This window comes from Excalfactoria chinensis, chromosome 9 (assembly GCF_039878825.1).
Source record: "Excalfactoria chinensis isolate bCotChi1 chromosome 9, bCotChi1.hap2, whole genome shotgun sequence".
NCBI classification, from domain to species: domain Eukaryota; kingdom Metazoa; phylum Chordata; class Aves; order Galliformes; family Phasianidae; genus Excalfactoria; species Excalfactoria chinensis.
Window position 1 is genome coordinate 12,855,911 of NC_092833.1, and position 13,523 is coordinate 12,869,433.

The window sequence follows — 13,523 nt, forward strand, 5'->3', positions numbered from 1 at the left end:
TGCATTTCTTCCTTTTTGCTGAAATATAATGTTTGTTCTCATTCTTTGGGTAGAACCTGGCGAGTCTGTATTTGCATTGTTGATCTTTCCCAACATAAATCTCTCTATTGTAGTCATATCAACAATGTTTTATTTACTTTGGTAATAAAATTTCTTGCAGTACATGCTCTTCTGGACTGTGCATGCAGTATTTATCATGTTATTGAGGTTACAGTTACAGAACATTTCAGTATAATATAGCAAAGGACAATGAAACATTGCACAGGTGTAAGATCTCTCTGATCTTCTTTTACCATCAATTAAAAATAGCCTACAGGTGTAAGATCTCTCTGATCTTCTTTTGCCCTGAAGACTATTGGAGTATATCCTATTAGGCATGATGATACATCCTGAACCAGAACACATACACTAGGTCTTATAACCCTTTTGATGTAATCAGCTAACAGATTTAATCTATCATGATGCTGGAAATATGCCTGGTTATAGAGCTGCCTTTTTTCTTTGCTGGATACTGTAATCTCTCTGACAAACCAGCAGCAAGGATTGGGACACTCATCTTCATATGCATTATTTTTTGACACAAAATTACCTTAGACAATCTTCTAGAGGAATGCTTCAACCTAAGTTCCCTATTTTAAGTAAAAATTAATTTTCTGGAAGATTTACTCTGAAGTTACATAACAATTAATTTGGCAAAAGTGTGTGTAGAAATCATGTCTTGCCCAGGCCCACTTAAACTGGAGCTGACTGTCATGAAGATCTTATCATTTAAGAAGAGCTAAATGCAAAGAGATAAATCCACTCTATGCTGTTTAAAATATAGACAATGACTCTTAAATATACCAAACCAAAAGCTGGTTGTGTTCCTACTAACGCAGTAATAGATATTTATCTGAAATAATCCTTAGTTGTTTACTTTTGAATCTTGACAAAAGTGTTTCTACGAACATTTTATTAAAAAAACTGAACATACCAATGGCCAAAAAAATTAAATAATCATCCAGTTCTGCTTTTAGAAAATAAAATATGAAACAAACAAATAGGGCAATTTAGAAAAGATTAAAAGCAATTGTTCTGTTCCCTTGGTAACACAATCTAGGCACAGCCAATCAGCAAAGTTGATATATTGTTTTGACATACATGCACATATTTCTAACATAAATAGCAACAGAAACTTAATAACAATAGGTTTTAAAACTAGGAACTGATGTCATTTTAAATGTGTCAATCAAAGAGAACCTATGAAAGTGTTACTTCTATCAAACTGACGTTAAGTATATGCTGGGATGGCTTTATAAGAGATAGCAGACTCTCTGACAGGTCATACAGGAGATGCAAAATCTGTAATTACATTCAGGCTTCTAGGATTGTGTCCTTTGGTATGCCTAAAAAAACTCTGAGTAGGAAATAAAACTTGAATGCTATGTTATACCACTCATTTATCAAAACAGGCAAAAAAATATTATGCAGCATAGCTGAGCACAGAAATGAAATATCAGACTGAAAGAATCAGCCTTACCCCCAAAATAGATGTGCTTAAATTTCTCACTTCTTATTTTATGATCAATTGGTGCCAGTGAAGTTCTGCAGTGTGAGTTTTCAGGGATAACTAAAAATTAACAACAGAAGAAATGTACAGGGGAGGATTGCTAATGGGATACAGAGCCTTTCACCTCTCTTAGTCATTGGTATGAATCTGGCCTGTGTCAGCAGTAACAGAAAACCATTACTTTTTGACAGCTGTCAGAAGTCAGAATGCAAGGAGTGCATCAGCTATCCTAGTCCAGAGCCTAGAGCACAGTTGCCCAAATGGGATCATCAATACCAGAATTCTTCTTGAGAGTCTCAAAAGAAAACTGTCATCTCCTCCCTTTTCTAGAAGCCCTTGTCCCAGTCAATCCCTAGAAGCGTTCAGCCAAAGAGCACACTGCCACAGACTGTCCCTTGAATGAACAGCGCGGTTAGAGAATTTCAGTTTTAATAAGCAACGTTTTCAAATCCCGTCACCAACTAAAATACATATGAACACATTTGTACATTTCTTCATAGGCTGAACGCTTTTCAGAGAAGCTAGGATTGCGCTAGCCTTAGGTCTCCTACCTTCTAAATCCCAGGTATAACAGCAACAGAAAATATATGTATATCAGCACTGACAAATGATATACACATTCATAAAGCTCACAGATACAGAGACAAGCACCTTATTTTGTCATTGGGTGGGATTAAGTTACCCATTCTGGCACATCATCTTTTTTTCTTTTTCCAGATTTATATGACTCTCATCATAGAAAATGCTCAGAACAAGGAATTTCCAACTGGAACACATTGAAAATAAAAAGGAAATAACCCACTATAAACAGCACTGAGGAGAAATAAGCAAACATGCATGGCACACTACGCAGCTTTGCCAGAATGTGAATGTTGTACTTTTTTTTTCTAGCAGCTATTATCTTTCCTTAGAAATACTGACTTTTACTTAGAATTTCAATTTTGATCGATCTTTTTTTTTTTAGGATGCAAGAAAAGTGATGGAAAGGACTATGGAAAAGGGCAAGGAACACCAGAACAATTTAAAGTTTCCATACATTATGACAGGGTTTGGTGAGGACATTCTGGCGATTAACCATTTCAGTACTGTCAAGCCTGCTTATATTGGAGGCAAGCGACCGAAAGTTTCCTTCTGTATCAAATCCATGAGGCTTAGCTGCCAGCAAAGCAGAAACACTGACAACTACAGTCAAGAGCTGAGAGCAAGCAGATTACACAATCGTAGTCCTTCAAACAAGTGTTTATCCATAAGTTATCACTTTCCAGTGGTAAGAACTGACTCTGCAACATACTTCATGGAGCATGAGATGGCAATGCTATGGCAGAAAGTGAATGAATTGCATAAAAAAATAATTTCCAAGGAGTCTATCTCTTAGAAGTTGATTGGCAGGTCAGATTGGGAATGAGCCTTATATGCTGTGGAACATGTATTTCTCCAGTGTCGACATGCACCTATTGAGGTAGACACGTTACGCAAATATCAGGTCTCCTTGATCGTCAGTAAATTCCTCTCTCACTAGGCTTGCAATTTCAAAGTCATCAACAAGCAATGATCAGCCCTTCCCTTCTGATTAAATATTTTATAGCTTCTTTTGCATGTTTCCACCACACATTTGTTTTAAACATGGATCAGAGCATGTGGAGTCAAGCAGGTTTCCATAGAGAACTGAGACCTGGGACTGACAGAAGTAACCTGTGTAATTTTATAGCAAGAAACAAAAGAGTAAATTCTCTTAGCTAAAATAAGGGCAGAGTACTGTCTCTTACAGCCTGATCTTTTATATATATATATATATATATAAATATATAATATTATATATATATATATAAGCCAATAATCTCACATTGTTACTGGTGTCTTTTGTACTATAACATTAGAAAAAGATATGAAGACTTGATTTAAGTTGCCATGGCAGAGAATCTACTACATCTCCAGGTATTACAGGTTAATTATATCTGTTTAAAGTATGCACCCTGTTTCTATTCTGAATTTCTTTGCTTCTCATTTTCAAGCCACATATCGTTATATCTTTTCTTGTGAAATTAAAACATTAACTAATATAAAAAGCATCTTCATGCTGTAGATGCCTACAGTCACCAGCAATATGTAGCAGAAACAGTGACCAGGAGGTGAAGCACATATCTGTCATGGTATGTGAGGGAGCAGGAATTCAGTAGTTTGACCAGAGCATTAGTATTTTTCATAACCTATAAGAAGATGGGTTTTTGTTCTGAAGTCTGATACATGCTTGTTTTTATCAAGCAACTCAAGATCTAAACGAGTGCTGACATACTTCTATAAACTTAATTAGAATTTGTATCTTATACAGTCTCCCCTACATTTAAATTTCCATCCCACACTTTAACACCTTCTGCTTAGTGCTTTTATTTTTTTTTCCTTTTGCCCATTATTTTCATATTAAGAAGCAACAACCAGCCTAACAGATCTGTCTGCAATTTGACTGATGTGTCTTTTTCTTCTAGAAAACAGCTCTTGCAATTGCTGTGAAAGCAAAGCCTCCAGAAGGGATGACTCAATGAGGGAGGTGAGACCAAACAGCGCTTCTGAGCAGCCTCTGTAAAAGATGATCATAATGGGTCTAATAACACCTCTAAGTGCCAGCACAGTCAAATTGGCTGATTAACCTTATACGTGAGCTATAGGCACTGGGGTGCCAAGTCCAGCCTTGTCTCCATCCCTAACCCTCATCCGCAACAAGGGATACTGAAATACTGGGCTGAATATTCTGCAGATATTAGTGCATGCCCCTGGTAAAAATCCCATCCCTTAAGCTCTTCTATTCCCCAGCATCAGTAGCTTAAACTTTCCTAGCCTGTGCACATAAGTTCATGGGAATCCAGCACTATGCTGCTTACTAGCTATTTCCATTACAAAATCCCTCAAGAGGCTCCAGCAAGGAATGAAGGCTCCTTGGGCTGATTAAACTACCTGGAAGCTCCTGGAGATGAAAGAGGCAGTTCTAGTCCTATTAGGTTCAAGGCAAATTTTGAACTCGAACATCAAGGAGGTCAGGCCTTTGTTGCTATTTAAATATAACTGCATGGAAAATGAAGTCTTCCTGAAAACGTGAGAGTATAAAGGTGCCCAGAATGGAGAGTAAGCTTTAATACCATACTTAAGAAGAGATTAAGTGCACACCGGCTGCTATTTGTTAGCAGTGGTTTTTGTAATCAAATCAGAGCCAGAACAAAATGTGACGTCTCCTTCTTTTACAAAAAGGTTGATAAAGGAAACAGAATAAAGAAGACTGAAGAAAAAACAACCTGGACAACAATAAACTGAAGTCCTTAAATCACTGAAATGCCTATGAAATTTGCAGAAGGTTGTATCTTGTGCACATTCCTAAGCCAAACACAAAGAAAAGGAGTAAGTACACACTCAGCCATGTTGTGGTTCTCCTTTGTCTTTTGCAAGATGAAAAATATCCACCTCCAAAAACTTTACAAACTTCAACTTCTGGATCTCTCACTGAATTGTTCTAAAACTACAAAGACAACACAATGCTTCCATCATTTCTCAGCAGCAATGTTGCTCAGTAGTTACAAAGTACATTTCCTTCCTACCTCGGACTCTTAAATACCTTGCAAACACTGATTAAGTCTTGCAGCCCTCCCTGAAGAGCTCCATTACCCTATTGCAGTATTAGACCCATTACTGAGCAGACAAGGACAGACAGAAAATAAATGCATATAGGAGACAAGTGAGGGAGCTGAGATTCAGGCAACCTGTCAGAGATCCCCACTTTTCCCTCAAACAAATCAATGAATCTCTTTGGCTCAAAAACAGTGATCACCTCATAAATGTCACTATGAAGAAACCAGGCAAACATGAATATATATGCCTAAATTTCTCAGTTAATGGTAGGAATAAACTATCATGCTGAGAATAAATTCCTGAGATCCAACAGTGACTGCATACCTAGAAATATCCACAGTCATTATCTTTACTAACAGAGCTAGTAGTTAGACCCACTCTTTTAACCATCAAATCTTATAATCTATGGTATTACAGAAAAAAGTCAGTTAATTTCCTAAGCAGAAACATATCGTAATATTATGAACATAAGATTCTTACTGATGTAATTTATTTGTCTTTTGCATGAATCAAAATGTAACAGGGTATAATAGTTATAATTATCTCATAAAAAAAGAAAAAGAAAAACCTGAAAGAACAATAGAACTCAGAGTGTTACCTACCCCTAATTGTAATCTCACTTAAACTAAGGAACAAGACTTGTTACATGTAAGGGTCTGTTATATTTTTGACTACATATTCTTCACACTTTTCCCTTCTCAGACTAATTTGCTACCTCCTGAACAGCCCTATCCTTCCATAAAGTTGAGCACCGTGCAACATGAAACATAGCTCAATAGAAATGTAGGTCAATTTTTAACTGTACTGCCTTGTAATGGAATGGACTTGTATTTTACATGCAAAGGCAACAGAAAAAAAAAAAAAAAAAAAAAAAAATAGAAGAAGAGGATAATTTGTGTCTAATAGCCTTTGCAAGCCTGCTGTGTCTGTTAACTTTAAAGCTTCCAAAATGGAAATAATGGGACATACTGAAAGACGTAAAACAGGATGGAAATGATGAGATGAAATGACTGTGAGAAGTGTGACAGGTCAGGGAAGGACACTAAAAAAGCCTCATGGGTTGAGGGGAGAGGGCTACTTGGGGAAATTAAAAGGGCTTCGCATAACTGGGCATCTGAAAAAGAAGAACTAAAGTCTCCTTCACCCGACATACCTGACCCACCACTTGGTCTCTTCTTCCTTCTACTGCCCCTGCTGACAGAATAATACGCTCCAGCTGAGCCCTGCCATGCCTGGGCTATGGTAATCCCTGAATGAGGGCAAACACCTGTGGTAGCTTTGCTGCTCAGGGACAACATATTAACCCGTTCCTTCCCAGGCTGTGGGGGATTTGCATTTCAAATGGGGCACAAAGGCTCAGTCATACCCTTGTTTTTGAACAGAAGTAAAAAAGCTGGAGAAGAGAAGTGGGCTTCTGTTCTTCATCTCTCAGATTGGCCCATAGGAAAAAAATACTTGCCCAGATATAACCACGAAGTTGGTATTTTGTCCACAGTATTCACAAGACCAGAGTTAATGTATGCACTTTTTCTACCTTTTTATCGACAACTTTGTCTACTGAAGAATTATCCTCATTAATTGTAAAGTGCCTACCAAGACTGAAAAAAGCTCCTGTTTATAACAAAATCAAGTCCTTCACTAAGGTAACAAATACAACTGTTCAAGTAAATTTTGGGGTAATCCTCAGACTGACAAACACAGAATCCAGAAGTTGTTAGAGACACTGTGCAAGTGAGGACTGTCCTTGTACCTGAACAACTGGCAGCAGCATTCTGATTTCTGGTAACTGCCCCAAGACCCCTCCACAGGATCTGACTTTCACAAAGTGCAGAAGATCCAATGCTCTGTAAATCGTGCCATTGAGAGATAACTCAGACCTCCCAGATTACCAGCTCTTCCTGAAAGCCAACGTCCCAATCCCTTGGTTGTGCTTTTTGTTTCAGTGTTCCTATGGCATCTTTCAACACCTTCCCCTGAAACGAAGTCCTGGATGTGAAAACCACCCAGACACTGTGAGATACCTGTATTGAATCTTTGAGGATGAATCAAATGAAAGAAAGAACAATTGTTTGCTTCTAAGACTTCAGGGTGTTTGGAATCCACATCCCCCTGTATTCATGGAACATTTCTTCAGCCTTTTCAAAATGAAACTCTCATTCTTTTGATCCGTGGGAGGGGTTGCTGCAGCCTCCCTTTCATTGTTGTATAAAATCTAAAGAAATAATAACAGTTAATAATACTAACGTTCTGAAAAAAGAACAACAAAAACGTTTCATCTGAATCCCCAGGTAAAGCTGGGTGGATGACTTCTTTAGCTGCAGGGTCACATTTAGGCCACCTTTAAAGCTGGCACTGGGGCAGGTTGGCAGTGTTGCACTCATCCTGCAGTGCTTTGTGAAGGGGCCTGGGAACCAAATGGGGCTCTTGGCTTGTGCCCCAGTGGCACCTAACAATGAGCCTTCTCCTCTGAACAGCCCCTTCTATTTCTGCTCTCATTTTAGCTTCTTCAAACCCTGTGACAAGTATCCAAAAACAGTTGAGGAATGGAGATGGGCTTGGAGCCCCAGTTTCACCCCATAACCCTGCAAGTTGAATAGCACTGGGTGTGCAAGGTTTCCCACTATTACTGGGATACTACAGACTGGAAGAATGAGAATTTTGCTTTTAATTTCTCTAAACTTCTGTTTAATTTGAATTAGCACATCTTCTTCCAAGGGAGAGTTTAATGTCAGAAACTTGAATCCTGGATGACCTATTTTATAATGAAAACATAGACTTTCAAACTTCTAAGATGAGCCCCACAGTCAGAGGTGAGAGATTCCAGAAATTGACATGCAAATCAAGTCACTTTATTATGTGCTTGCATTTGCAGTCAGGCACTAACCCTTTCAAAACATCAGACCTACCTGAAAAGGTTAGCCCAGTTGTTTAAAAATTACCCATTTTGCTGTTAGCTTATGGATACCAGGGACTCTAGTGTACACTTCCTTTCCTGACTCGAAGCTCCTGAAACCACCTCTTCAGTTTAATGTTCCCTCTCTTCCTTCAAATCTCTCTTCACTTGCTGCTTCCATGCACCTTCAAAGGTGGTCCCCTGCCAGCTAAATGCAACTTTGAACTCTCTCAAAAACTTACAAAAGTCAATGGAAAGACTCAACTTTCAGATGCTCTGCATTACTCATATTTAAACTACCATCTATCCTTCTTGTGAGATTTTTTGTGGTTTTTTGTTTGTTTGTTTTTTAAATAATTATTTCTAAAAGCCATGCAGTCTTTCAAGAGTTTCTCACTTTAAAGCACTGACAAAATGGAAAGCGTGTGAATATTACAGGAGGAGAACTAACTCATTGATTTCTGGTCAAGAAGTCTTCCTGCAATTGCCAAAATTCATGTAATATCCTCTTTGGTTTGAATTTCATATCCTGTTTACTCAATTGTCTGTGGAAGGATTAAGAACATCCTCACTTTGTTTCAAAATACCAAGTTATATTACAATTCCCTTTCTTGCCCATTTCCACTCCTTGGCCTGAAAGGTCTTTATAAGAGAGCAGGAGGAATTGCGTGAGAGAGGAGGTGATTTTATCTCCATTTTACTGTCAGGTCACTTTCCCAAGGTTGTATATAGGTTTAAAGCAGAAAACTAGCGCCAGATCTTCCAAGATTCACTCCAATACCTTAACCACATGAATATCTTAAAGTAGTTTGAAATTGCAGGGATTTTCTTCTGGCAGGAGTTGCGTGTGCACTCGGATCATTTTGTCAGGTATCGAACAGAATCCCCCCATTTTGTAGAGACCATAATATCTCCAAAGAAACGACGGAGACCTGTGCAAAGCTGTGCTTTGGAGGACGCAGGAATGCCTGCATCTCTCTGTGTTTAAGCCTGATGGTTATAGTCAGTCCTTCAAACTTTTAAACTTGTTCCAAATTTTCAGAACTGCACAGCACGCAACTGAGAGAATGATTTGACCCCAAAGATCAGGATGTTGTAAGTATTGTTCAAGAAAAATTCAGTTGAAAAAGATTCTAAAAAAGTATCAGGGACACTTTTAAGTCTTCCTTTAAAAATAAAAATCATAAAACTACCTTTGTTGACTCCTGCTGTTAATGTGCTTTTATTCAGGCATTTAGAAACAATACTGCTTTGCAGAGTAGACAGCCACGGTCAAAGGCTGTTTTCTCATCTGTGGTCCCTCATTAAGTACTGTGAGCTTGAGAACTAATAAAGTGGATGCTGTACATGCACATCAGGTAAAGAAAACATGCTCCTGGCTTCAAATGAAGAGAGGTAGTTGAAATTGCAGTAGGTAATTCTAATCTTTCGAAAATTTTACTTAGGTAAGTTTAATTAAGTCTTGAAATGAACATTCAATTTGCCTATATCGTTACTATACAAATTCACCTCACAGATATTTATCTGCTCCATTCAGTATAACATCAATGCCTATAATCATTTCTTGGAGCTCTTTTCATACAATTCAAGTGCACTATGGAAGAGCAATTTCTTTATAGCTGAGCATACTCTGATTAAATTGTTTAAGCAATAGTCCTGATGAGTACTGAAGTCAACAGATAGACCAGACAAGGGCCCCTCCTCAGAAGCACAACTGAGAACAAGTGCAATTCCTACAGTGGACAAAGTTGATACTCATTCCCCTTCAGTCAGAGTAGCTCCAGTCCACCTTTCTCCCTACTTGTGATGAACAAGTACAGCATCATCCCCAGAAATACACATACATGAGACTTCTGTAAAACCTTGTTGACTGGGCTTATCCTTATGATGCACCAAAAATTATGACACTAATTAAGCTAAAAACTTTTTTCAGGATGGCTACAGATCCTATCAACAGAAGAAGTACCATACAACACAGTCTCTAACTTAATGTAAGTGAATTACAATCGCTTTTCTGTTCCCACTTGTGGAAGAAATCCAAAAGTGCATCATTAGCATTATTCCATATATGCCATGGATGTTTTCAAAGGTCAATTTGTTTATTGAAATTCTTCCATCGAGGATGAATGATGACACTATTTTGACCCCTCTGACCTTGGTGAGCAGGAATGCACTTTTCAAGCATCCAGAGCCCTTCTACACAATATGTCTAATCCTACATCTCCCCTGCCCTTACAGGCTATTTGCTGTTAGTAGCCACAATAGACAAGCAATAGTACCATTATAGGCTTCTCTAACAAAAGACTTTCGTGATCATTTTCTAGTGACTTGAAGATTGACAAGATCCCCTCCTGTTACCCAGATGCATTTTCTCCTCCTTCCCGGGGATTTCTTTTCTTGTTTCCAAGGAGGAAAGTGCCTCCCTGAGTAGCGACCTCTCTCTCAGCAGAGAGACCTGCTAGAAACAACAAACATTGCATGTTAAACCTCCTCCTAGAGGGCATTATGAACAAATGGAGTGCTAGCTCTTCTTTGATAAGGTGTACACCTGTGGTACAACTTAAGAATCAATTCAATTATAAAGACACAAAAATGCCTTTTGAAGAATGTTCCTGAGCGGCTCTGAGGCAGGGAACACAGCATATATATGAGCCTGACTTTGTCAAAGTTACTTAAAGGGAAGAAGTTGCACAGAATCGCTCTGCAGCCTGATTAACTACCTGGGCACTGGTCTGTCAGCAAAAGCCTGTGTGTGGAAATCAAAGCTGTCCCTCTATGATCCATCACATCAGCTGTCCTTCAGTGCAGTCAGAATTTCTCTTTTCTGGAGCTTTTACTTACTTGCTACATAAAACCCGAGCTATCAGAATGTTTAATTTTCAGAGATGCAGAACACTTGTACCTCTGAATGGTATGAGAGCTCACCTCTTAAAATAAAGCCCTGCATTACCCAGGCTGGGTACTCAGAAAATGAGATGCCCTTTCTCTGCCCCAGCCAGTAGTTAATATGGAAAATTCCAGCTGTTCCATCTTTGGGTCTCATTTGGAACTCGATCAGGTAATAACAGCAGCCTACGCTAAAATACCTTCTGAGGGTTACAAGGAGTTTGAGAACCCTCATAAACAATGGTGTGGATTAAAACAGTAATGCAAATGTTGTTTCATCTGTTGTCATATGTAGGAAAAAAAGACAGAAGACCAGTGCTGACCTCTGTACGCATGGTACTTGACAAGGTAATATGCTTTTTAAGCTCAATATACTTCAACTTACACTGTACTCACTAAAATAATATGTCTAAATGACACTTCAATGTTTGCTTTCATTGGTTAAGAATAACATTCCTCCATATTGTCATTAACAGAAGAGGAGAAAAAGAAAGCCGCAGATAAGATTACTTCAAATCCTTGGATCATAGTTCCTTCCCTTACTGCAGTCACTGAAGTCAGAGGGTGGGGTTCCTCAGTGCCTGCAGGGCGAGGACTGCTCGATTCACCTTCTGGTATGGATGGAGAGGAAACCAGCAAATGATTTCTCTGAAGAGAGCATGAACAGAGATTTTGTTTAGGTTTGATTGAGGCTCAATTTGAAATTTTATGAGCCACACGGGAGATACGTACTCAAATTTGGGGCTCACAGTGTCAAAATTTGAGCTTTGTATGTAAAGTTGCTTCTTCAAATTCTAAAAAAAAAAATAAAAAATGTTTCAGGAATGTCACTGCTATGAGCTTTCCATAGCAGTGGTTCAATATTACTGTTTTACACAAAATAATCGAGTTGGAATCTGACCAACAGTTCATACCACAAAGTGAAATATGAGAATTCATCTTCTGATGAAACTGAGAAACTTATGGATTCCAGGCTGAGTTGTGCTCACCATTTTACCTCTTTCTTTCATCCAAGCAGTTGAGTTTATTTAACAGCACAGTGTGAGTCAAGAGACCCATCCTCACTGAAAAGCTCAACAACGCACTAATATGCAGGAGTTATGTAAGTATGAAGTACACAGTGCTGAAGAATGGAACAAACTGAACAGGCCATAAAACTGCATCTATTTTCTTCTTATTGTTTGTTCTGGAATTGCAGACACAAACTGTGGCTATTCCTCGCCTCCTTCTGTTTCCTCCAACTGACAGCATTTTCTCAGAGCATGGGACATTTCGATACATCTCCAAAAGGACTGTCGTGTGGGCAACGCTGCAAATTCCACTTGGGGAAAAAAAAAAGTCACAGCTTTGCATGTTCTTCCAGCACTTTCAACACGGACACAGGCCTGAATTAACACATGACCCATAATTAGCACTTTCCATTAGCTGCCTAAATGAATGCTGTTCAATGGCTTCTACACAGATGCCTCTCAGCTTCTGGGAGATACAGAGCCATGACAGGTATACAGCACGTTTGTTCCTGCTGTATTACTCTGTAAAGCCCTTGTAGGGAAGGATTTTATGGGTAGATTCTGCAGTTTTGAAAAGAGAACCACAATTGTTATCCTGCTTACCCTGAAGAGTTCTTCAACTAAAGCATTAAGAACTTCTGATTTCAGAAAGAATGCAATCGCCATTATCCTTAACATAAATTATTTATCCATCTCTGCTCATCTTAATGTTTGCTCATAGGATCCTTTCAACCAAAAGGACATCAGTGCCCTCACAAAACTTAATCAGGTACGAGCCATAATGTGCTGTCTTACAGAGAGAGAACAAAAAACATGAAGAAAAGCGTGAGTGACTGTGAGCTGCAAGACACCACAATGTTGGTGCTGTAGGCAAAACGAGCTGTTTCATGTCACAGTTTGTAAAGTGTTTGCACAGGATAAAATTATGCCAAAAAAGCATACAGGAAAGTTTATATAGCACCACAAACAAGCACTGAGCATCCTCTGATATGTGATATTTATGGACATAAAACAGCCACGAGCTCTCATTCATCAGCAATTATTTCTATACCTCCTTGTCAGAACTTCCTTGGATCTGCTTCTAACACATTGACTGCAAAGCGATGCCAAGGGCAGCCTCAGCTTACATTCCCTTTTGAGTGCTAAGTTCAGGAGAAACATCTTCACGCATCAGAAGGAATAATTTGATCTCTCCAGCCAAACCACGTATTGCTCCCACCCTCTGACTGCTTTTTGGTGCCATTTTTCCTGCAGCCACACATCCAGTTGGCATTATTTGCCCAGTGCTGAATACCAGAGGAATGAGACATGCTCACTCAACTATGTACAGCTACACTGCACCAGCACGGAAACTTAAGTAGAATAAAGTATAGGAAAGTACCACTGAAAGCTTGAAATGAGATAGAAAACAATAAGTGATCCAGCTGTAATTTGGTCTGGACACAAGTTATTAGATCTAAGTGCATATTTACATGTCTTTGAAATGCTCCTGAATAATTCCTCTGTCTGAAAGGAAATTTTCAAAACGGTGATGAAAAAATCTGGTTCAGATCATTTGTATTGGTTTTAA

At 38.7% G+C, this 13,523-nt stretch overlaps 1 long non-coding RNA gene across 1 annotated transcript; it reads left to right on the top strand.

The window, feature by feature from the left end:
• The first annotated feature begins 9,987 nt into the window (after positions 1-9,987).
• On the top strand, positions 9,988-12,045 carry LOC140255975 (uncharacterized). Its single transcript, XR_011904624.1, has 3 exons — positions 9,988-10,048; positions 11,239-11,291; positions 11,962-12,045. It is a non-coding gene; the product is annotated as an uncharacterized lncRNA (long non-coding RNA).
• Positions 12,046-13,523: the final 1,478 nt, after the last annotated feature.